Genomic DNA, 10,836 nt, shown 5'->3' with positions numbered 1-10,836 from the left:
TCTCTTTTATTATCTGAGTTAAGTCAATTTAACCATAACTTCTAATATGTCCAAAATTGGACGATCTGTGGATGCACGAGTTCATTTTATATAATCCGTACGAACAACTTTTCTTGTGAGAAAATCGAATTGGAGCTACCAACCTAATTAAAATTTCGAAATTTCAAAATCCCTGCTCCTTTTAGTATTACCAAACAATAATAAAATATGATGGAAATATAATCTCATATAAACCTATCCATTACCCGATGAATAAACGCGGGATTTGAAAACTCAACCGATGTGCAGTAATATGATATCACGGCAGACAAAATGGCTTGCAAAACAAGTAAAAAGGAATTAGACAAATAATAATGCAAATACGTATACATATTCTAAATAGGGAATATCTTATATCAATTTAAATACCATAATCCAAGAAAAAGACAGGCATCAGGATTTACAAGAACAAATAATAAATTGAAACACTTGACGTTAGTGGACCTGAATTAAAAGACTCCCAGTCATACGTGACCTTTTTGTTAAGGTCTCACGGAAAGTCACCTATTACAAGTTTCACTGTAGTATCATTACTAAAAATAAAGCTAGCCATGGATGCACCTGAGACAAGTTGAAATCCAATACATGTTGTTCTAAATGTTCTAAATGACGATAGAATTATTAGAATTAGTTTTGAGTTTACATAAGCAACTTTCAATGACTGTGGCGTAGTGGTATAATGGAAGAATGCGGAACACTACACATGTTATGATCATGGGTTCGATCCTCATAAGTGCACAGATACAACCTTTTCCTTTTCGGCGGAATTCAAATACTTTCCTGGCATTCTTATAGTTTACTTGGAGGATACTGTCTACTTATTATGTGTACTCGGACCTTATTTGAATTATACATGCAAAATCGAGATAAGTGAGGTTCTCGTGATTTAGATTTTTACATAACATTACTAAATACAAACTATGTAATTCTTTCCAAAAATGAAATAACAAGAGCTGTCACTGTAAGAGACAAATGCCCCCCTAGCACATTGACCTTAATTTGACCTTTGACCTTGAAGGATGACCTTGACCTTGAAATGTTTGAACTCAAAATTTGCAATTCTGTGAAGTTTGATTCAAATCCATTCAATAGTAAAGAAGTTATGGCTGAGACACGAAAAAATTGAACTTTGACCTTTAAGTGTGACCTTGACCTTGGACCTGGGGGACCCGAGAGTTGGATGCGACACACCGTCTCATGGTGCTTTACAATTCTGTGAAGTTTGATTCAAATCCATTCAATAGTAAAGAAGTTATGGCCAAGACACGAAAGATTTGAACTTTGACCTTTAAGTGTGACCTTGACCTTGGACCTGGGGAACTGAGAGTTGGACGCGACACACCTTCTCATGGTGCTTTACAATTCTGTGAAGTTTGATTCGAATCCATTCAACAGTTAAGAAGTTATGACGAAGACACGAAACGGGACGGACGGACGGACGAACGAACGAACGGACGAACGGACAGACAGTGCAATCACTATATGCCTCCCACTTTGTGGGGGGGGGGGGGGCATAAAAAAAACTTCCTCACTTGAGGTTCGAACCCACAACCGCTATCGTCATAGATCTGAACGATACCACTGGGCCAGCGACTCTATATGAGAAATTAATATCTGTAATTTCATTAAGTACAGAGCATTTTAGAGGACAATTAAATTAAAGTGAATATGCTAATGCATCAAGTAAATAAAATACTTATCAAAACAATAACATTTACCTGGAGTCATCCGATCATTACACCCCTATTTATTGACAATAAACTCGTATCTCATAATCAGCTTTTTTAAACGGACTATACTTTAATATTGCACACTGCATATCAAAATAAACCAGTATCATTTACTATTGGCATGAAAAGCGGACAATATATAGACAAAACACTTTATTTCAGTTTTATCTAATAATGGAATGATCCAAAGACCTGTTCACCTATATTATAAACTTTAAAATCAAGTACCGTTATATATTCTTTACCTTTTTCAGTATAATGGTTTTGTCAGCGAAAACCAAAATATTGCGTTCGGACTGTTCTCACAATATATTTACAGTTATTATAATCGAAAATTAATCATAACTGATACAAAGATCTAGAGCTTAATGTTAGTTTGTAAAACGACTCATCTGATACGCCTTATTTATACATACATGACTGTTTTAAAGCATGAAATAACTTTGAGAGTATCCCCTGCCTGTCGGTTGTTCGCTCTCAGTGTCCGTGTCCGTCATAATCCGTACAAGTCTAATAACAAGATAGTTGTCTCGTTATAACGAGATACTTAGTCGTTTTTACGAGATATTTATCTCGTTATTACGAGTTCAGTCACGTTTTGACGCTTTTGTTATTCAGCTTTCGTACTAATTTAAATAATCTTAAATGTCATATCTAACACAGGCTCACAGGAATCACAAGTTCCTTTTTGGTCATGATAATGAAATCATTATATCAAACTTACGTTTTTGAAACTCCCAAATGTCCTCCGTGATCTGATGCATGCATGCTCTGAATGATGTCATCTGTCTTCCCTTTCTTAACAACTTGCAAACGTTTTGATGAGCTGGTTTTCTTATAATACAACCCGTCATCAAAAATAAAAGGTTTGCACTTTCTACGAAAATTCCTCTTTTTGTTCTTGTCTTTTACAGAAACGGGATACTTCCCATTTTTTACAAACTCTACAACATCTGTGTAATCTTTCTCGTCCATGCTGCAAGGTTGGACTGACTGCTTACCACAGACCTTTATATATACACGCGTTTACGTAGAACTGCTTTCGGTGTCGCTGTCGTTTTCTTTGATGTTGAACGAGCGGCTTTTCTGAGGTAAATCAAAGGAACTATTTTTAGAAATGATGCAGTCTGCATAAAACATAAAAAACACCGCTCAGTGACATCATGGACTTTGATGTAAGTCATGGCACGAACAGTGACTGCTTAAATAGCTCCTCAAAGCCTTGCATTTTTAACACATTCGTTTTAAGCAATGCCTCCACGGTATGAACAAAGGCTATCTAACGTCAGATGAAGTAGAACAATGTTGTCTTTGAAGTTGAATCATATACAGCTACGTTAAAGCGACTTATGTATATTGTATTACATTGATGATAATTTAAATGAAATTCAAATGGAAGCAATTTTATATTTCATTTCAATAGATGTAGACACAGCAGCTTCTGCAGCAGTAACATGCAGCGGCTCCAGAAGCAAAAACAACAACAACAAATATAAAAGCCATAGAAACACGACAGTGACTTGAATTGATATAGATATGTTAGTAACAGGCTAAGTGGGGGGGGGGGGGGGTCAATATTTTACAGATAAAATCGGGGGGTCATTATTTTATAAGGGGAGTCAGTATTTTATAGAAAATGGTCATTATTTTATATAAAATAATGACCGGGGGGTCATTATTCTATGGGGGTCACTTTACAACGTTACACCGGCACGTTACAGTAGTATGTCAAATTTAGAAAGAAGCTGTATTAATGAATATGTGTTTCTAAGCCTCGCTCTAGCTACTGTGCCATATTGTTGGCTGTCAAGGAGGTCAGTACATAACATTGCTCGTTAAATCACGAAAGTATTTCATATGGTTATCACAAAAAAATGGTAGGCTATGCATAATAGATATCGACATTTTGTCGTCGGTCTGTTTGAACGGGAGTAATTAACACACTTTTGAGGGATTCGGTTTTAACCATGAGTGGATTCAATTCTGGCGATCTACAGATAATAGAGCGGCTGTACATCGGCTGCAGGCAGAGATGGCCCGCTTATGTACGTAAAATTTATATACATAAATTATTATATGAAAAAGCCTCGATTGACATAAGCCACACCAAAATGCTGCTAACACCAACGCAGTTCCAACGCCCGGAAGAAAAAAAACATAAAACGTGGGATGTTCTCGTTCTAATATATAGTAAAATTATTTAAAACACTCAATGAGTCAGGTGTAAAATCAACTCGTGTCGTAATACTATGTAACAATACCTAGTTATGTCTAAAGTACAATTGAGGGACAATATTTCGGATATGTCGGAGATAAATCATCTTCCATGGCCGCTCATGTAAGATCCCAGCCCTCGCGCAGACTCGGTTAACATGGCTTCCGCAAAAAAACTACCCCCTGGTTTGGATGAACCTATCTTACACTCTCGGCCATTGAATATACTATAATCTTATTTTGCTCTTTCTCAATAGCACTTCTTCTAAACGCCATCTCCACCACTTATGGGTGGTGCAAAGAAAATGATATGTCGACACTTCCGTGGTGCAGCTGGCGTTTAGTAGGCGTACTATTGACATCACAGTATAGCATTATGGAAGCCGAAGTTAATTTTCTACTTTTTGTAATATCCCTCAAAAAATAAAACTGTAACCTCTTCAAACAATCGATATTATCCTCCAAATGTCAAAGTTAGCATTGCCTGGTAACATTGGAATTATCTAAAGTCCGGATCAAATAAAGGACGGTACTACAATATGTTTAAAATGAACCTGCTTCATTAATTAATCATGATTACGAGATTTTCGTAGCCAAATCGCCCGCGGTTCACAGCGAAGCATAGCGTAGAATTTTCGGGTAGTTTGATATGGAAGAGCATATCGTTTATACATATGGTGTGATCTAAGTCAGATTTAAAGTTTTTTTAAACGATTTGCTTACGAAAATCTTGTAATCATGATTAATTAATGAAGCAGTCTCATTGGTTCCTCAAGACGCTTCTAAATTTTCTGACGAAAGCCGGATTTGAAATGGGTCTGCCTTTTCAGCACAATAGTTGTTTGTTTTTTTTCTACATGAGGTCTACTGGCATTACAGGGTTATTGCAGAATATTTAACTGTAACATGCTAATTCATTGGAAGAAGAGTTGTCTCCCCTGTCGCATGCATATTTATTAATAAGAATTTGTCAGTCAATTGTCTAACAGTTGTTACATGATAGCTTTATCATCTAAGGGTTATCTGCTCTAATGAGTTAAATACCTAGGCACAGCCACATGCTGATCAGTTTTAGTTTAGATATCGTACAATACATGTCGCAATAAATACTTAGAGCACATTTAGTGTCGTTCTTATATTTATATGTATTCCTCCATAACATAACAACAGTATTTATTAAGTATAACGGAATCAATTACCGTGGTTGCTGATGATGTGAAATCGTATGGTATACATATGGTAAAGAAGCTCTTGTATAAACGGTGGAAAGATAAGTTTTGTTCCACCTCCAAGTATATAACTATGGTATACCATTTATTTTAACAGGGTATATATGCACGTTACCATGATACTTAGAACAATGTATGTATTATAGACGATGCGCGTTATACAGTCTTCATAAAATGTCTCTTCTATTCTTGTCAACTAACTTCACCGAAGAACGTAGACCTGTGAAAGACTGCATTGTGTTTACCATCAACGTATATGGAAGGAACCACAATTGAAACGACATTGATGATGATTGCCAAGTAACTTTCCTCAACACGACATAGCTTAATCTAATAAAATGAATTATACATACCATGGTATCGTATAGTGAAATACAAACAAAGTCACCCTAAGTTACTTATCGTACGACGATTTTCAACTGAATGCTCAGAGTATTAAAGGGTCACAAATCGAATTAAATATTTAACCTGTTAACCTTAATAGGTCAAAGTACTATTTCTAGCCAAACATTTGTTTTAAAATATATCCCAATAAAACCAAGAATAAGAAAAATCCAAAATTCTATCGTACGATACAATCGCTGATTTGTCCGTTCTCTTTCTTCAGCATTTCTTATCACATATTGGCAATGTTTATGGCCATTACATCTCGACCAAGTTTGATAAATGACCAAGTCTCACTTTTCACTTCGGAGTTATGACCCTTGAATTGAAATTCAAAACTGGTTAAAATTTTATATTCCTGAACATTTTCTTTCCGAACTGTGTATAGGCATCTTGGAAAAGTTTGATAGACTGCAAGATTGCACCATTTTAATGGGGGTAACGTACCTTAACTTATTACAATCTGACCATGTCTCCGTAGGATATTATACCTTTAAGAAGGAAAAAAAACATTCAAAGAGTTTTCCAATTTCAGACAAAATTAGTGCATTGCAGTATAGTTTGAGATTTTTCATTATCATGACTATTTTGATCTTTAGAATTGACATCAACGATTTAAATATGAAATATGGGTTGATGCGGTAACAGGTCGTCATAAAAAAACAAAAGCAAGTTTTACTCGTCCTCGAACAATTACATTAGTTGTACGCGCTAGCGGATCCTGAGTTGTCCAAGTGAACTATTCAAATATCAATAATAAAAAATACATATTTTTTTTAAAAAACTAAGCCAGAACCACATGGGAGAGGTCACTCTCTTCCATATTAGATTTGGGAGTTATTTTTTCGGGACCTGGGGTAGGGGTTTTGCGTCCTAAGTTGCGCACCCGAAAGTGACTCCGCCCCCTCCACTATAACGTTAAGACCTTGGTCCACCTCGGCGTACTCTGGTGTTTGTTACTCAGGACATAACAAAAGAAATTATATATACTATCAATTTAATGTTTATATTTATGTATCAATTTCATAAATAATTATACACATAAAATTGAGTCTTGTATGATAAGTGTAGAGTAGAAAAGAAATAAAAGAAACGAAATGATTATTTTGAATCGCTAGTTTTTAGTAAAATACCTGGAAGGACTGTCATCAAACAGCTCACCAAAAGGAATAAGCCACCAAAATAATTTCCACTTTTCATTTTTAAAAACATAGGTAGTGCAAGAATATATCTTAACATCTCAAAGACCATGCAGCATTTACATATTGAGCTTCACCTTTTCTTTGCGAGTGTTTAACAATATGCGTTTATATTTGAAGAGATGAATCCTTAAATAGGACCAATTTGAATTTTTGGTGTTAATTATTTTATCTGGATAACAAAGCAAATATAACAGCATTTAATGGATTTAAAGACTGATTACTTAGTATTTAAACTCCCGCTAAGTGCTTGAACATAAAGGGATAGGCTAGAGATGTTTGTGCATTGTCACTCTAATTAAGTAATGGGCAAAGTCTCACTTAACTGTACGTTATATTAAATGAAATACTTAAATTGAAGTCTAAAAATCAAGATAGTTGGACTTCAACAATATGGGGTCAAATTGATCGAGTACGTAAGGTCCGTTGTGGAAGGCCAATTATGATATAAGCTCATTGTCAAATGCAAAATTCCATTTGCAGATCGAATTTTGCCAGTTGCAAATTTTAATTTTACAATTGTCAAATGGAGAGACTTTTGTATTTGTCAATTAACAACATGTACATACAGCATAAGTATCGACATTGATTCCAGACCTATATCAGCAATAGTCGCCGACCAGTGACGATTACTCGATTCCACTCGACAATCGTTAAATCACTAATGTCACATGGTAAGCAATTATTACCATGTTCAGAGTAACAAGCATATAGTAGACATTTTTGAGAACAGGTTAAACAAGTCTTGACACTATTTAGTAAAATTTAGATCGACCTAAGTTTCCGATTGCTATTTATCACATATAAGTGACAGTGGTATAGTGGTCAAGTAGTGTCCTCCTAACACCCAAGAGGATGTGAGTTCAATCCCCGCCAGGTTCAGAATGGTTAAGTGATCTGACGGTGTCCCCTATCACACAAGGAATTGTGGGTTCGATCCCAACCAGGGTATGAATGGTTAACTGGCCTAGAGGTGTCCGTACCCCACTCAGAAGTCAGGATGTGGGTTAAATCCCCTCCAGGGTGACAGTGGTCTGGCGGTATAGATGTCCGCCTCTCACCCAAGAGGTCTGGGGTTTGATCAACACCAGGTGTTCATTTTTAGTCGTAACTTAAATAATCTTAAATCTGTACAAACGTCATAAATGACAACACGTTGATTTGTTTTATTTCTTCAACGTTGTGGTCATTTGAATTACTGCTTGATGTTCAATTCAATCAGATGTGTGTATTAAAACAATGACACTATGATACTGAGATCATTTCAATTTTCGACTAAAATCGGCTAAGATCTTTATTGAAATGGGACCAGGGGTATTATCTCATGGCCTTGCTAGACCACGGGTATTATCTCATGGCATTGCTAGACCACGGGTATTATCTCATGGCTTGCTAGACCAGGGGTATTATCTCATGGCCTTGCTAGACCACGGGTATTAGCTCATGGTCTTGCTAGACCAGGGGTATTATCGCATGGCCTTGCTAGACCAGGGGCATTATCTCATGGCCTTGCTAGACCAGGGGCATTATCTCATGGCCTTGCTAGACCAGGGGCATTATCTCATGGCCTTTCTAGACCACGGGTATTATCTCATGGCCTTGCTAGACCATGGTATTATCTCATGGCCTTGCTAGACCAGGGGCATTATCTCATGGCCTTGCTAGACCAGGGTATTATATCATGGCCTTGCTAGACCAGGGGTATTATCTCATGGCCTTGCTAGACCAGAGGTATTATCCCATGGCCTTGCTAGACCAGGGGTATTATCCCATGGCCTTACTAGACCACGGGTATTATCCCATGCCCTTGCTAGACCAGGGGTATTATCCCATGGCATTGCTTGACCAGGGGTATTATCCCATGGCCTTGCTAGAACAGGGGTATTATCCCATGGCCTTGCTAGACCACGGGTATTATTTCATGGCCTTGCTAGACCACGGGTATTATCCCATGGCCTTGCTAGACCAGGGGTATTATCTCATGGCCTTGCTAGACCAGGGGTATTATCTCATGGGCTTGCTAGACCAGGCGTATTATCTCATGGCCTTGCTAGACCAGGGGTATTATCTCATGGCCTTGCTAGACCACGGGTATTATCTCATGGGCTTGCTAGACCACGGGTATTATCTCATGGGCTTGCTAGACCACGGGTATTATCTCATGGGCTTGCTAGACCAGGGATATTATCTCATGGCCTTGCTAGACCAGGCGTATTATCTCATGGCCTTGCTAGACCAGGGGTATTATCTCATGGGCTTGCTAGACCACGGGTATTATCTCATGGGCTTGCTAGACCACGGGTATTATCTCATGGCCTTGCTAGACCAGGGTATTATCTCATGGCCTTGCTAGACCAGGCGTATTATCTCATGGCCTTGCTAGCCCACGGGTATTATCTCATGGGCTTGCTAGACCAGGGGTATTATCCCATGGCCTTGCTAGACCAGGGTATTATCTCATGGCCTTGCTAGACCAGGGGTATTATCCCATGGCCTTGCTAGACCAGGGATATTATCTCATGGCCTTGCTAGACCACGGGTATTATCTCATGGGCTTGCTAGACCAGGGATATTATCTCATGGCCTTGCTAGACCAGGCGTATTATCTCATGGCCTTGCTAGACCACGGGTATTATCTCATGGCCTTGCTAGACCAGGCGTATTATCTCATGGCCTTGCTAGACCACGGGTATTATCTCATGGGCTTGCTAGACCAGGGATATTATCTCATGGGCTTGCTAGACCACGGGTATTATCTCATGGCCTTGCTAGACCACGGGTATTATCTCATGGCCTTGCTAGACCACGGGTATTATCTCATGGCCTTGCTAGACCAGGCGTATTATCTCATGGCCTTGCTAGACCACGGGTATTATCTCATGGCCTTGCTAGACCACGGGTATTATCTCATGGGCTTGCTAGACCAGGGGTATTATCCCATGGCCTTGCTAGACCAGGGGTATTATCTCATGGGCTTGCTAGACCACGGGTATTATCTCATGGGCTTGCTAGACCAGGGATATTATCTCATGGCCTTGCTAGACCAGGCGTATTATCTCATGGCCTTGCTAGACCAGGCGTATTATCCCATGGCCTTCTTAGACCAGGGGTATTATCTCATGGCCTTGCTAGACCACGGGTATTATCTCATGGCCTTGCTAGACCACGGGTATTATCTCATGGGCTTGCTAGACCAGGGGTATTATCCCATGGCCTTGCTAGACCAGGGGTATTATCTCATGGGCTTGCTAGACCACGGGTATTATCTCATGGGCTTGCTAGACCAGGGATATTATCTCATGGCCTTGCTAGACCAGGCGTATTATCTCATGGCCTTGCTAGACCAGGCGTATTATCCCATGGCCTTCTTAGACCAGGGGTATTATCTCATGGCCTTGCTAGACCACGGGTATTATCTCATGGCATTGCTAGACCAGAGATATTATCTCATGGCCTTGCTAGACCAGGGGTATTATCTCATGGCCTTGCTAGACCAGGCGTATTATCTCATGGCCTTGCTAGACCAGGCGTATTATCTCATGGCCTTGCTAGACCAGGCGTATTATTTCATGGCCTTGCTAGACCAGGGATATTATCTCATGGCCTTGCTAGACCAGGGGTATTATCTCATGGCCTTGCTAGACCAGGCATATTATCCCATGGCCTTGCTAGACCAGGCGTATTATCTCATGGCCTTGCTAGACCAGGGGTATCATCCCATGGCCTTGCTAGACCACGGGTATTATCTCATGGCATTGCTAGACCACGGGTATTATCTCATGGTATTGCTAGACCAGGGGTATTATCTCATGGGCTTGCTAGACCAGGGGTATTATTTAATGGCCTTGCTAGACCACGGGTATTATCTCATGGCATTGCTAGACCACGGGTATTATCTCATGGCTTGCTAGACCAGGGGTATTATCCCATGGCCTTGCTAGACCAGGGTATTATCTCATGGCCTTGCTAGACCACGGGTATTATCTCATGGCCTTGCTAGACCAGGGGTATCATCCCATGGCCTTGCTAGACCAGGGGTAT

Source organism: Mya arenaria, chromosome 4, assembly GCF_026914265.1.
Source record: "Mya arenaria isolate MELC-2E11 chromosome 4, ASM2691426v1".
In the NCBI taxonomy this organism is placed as follows: Eukaryota; Metazoa; Mollusca; class Bivalvia; order Myida; family Myidae; genus Mya; species Mya arenaria.
This window is presented reverse-complemented; position numbering follows the sequence as displayed.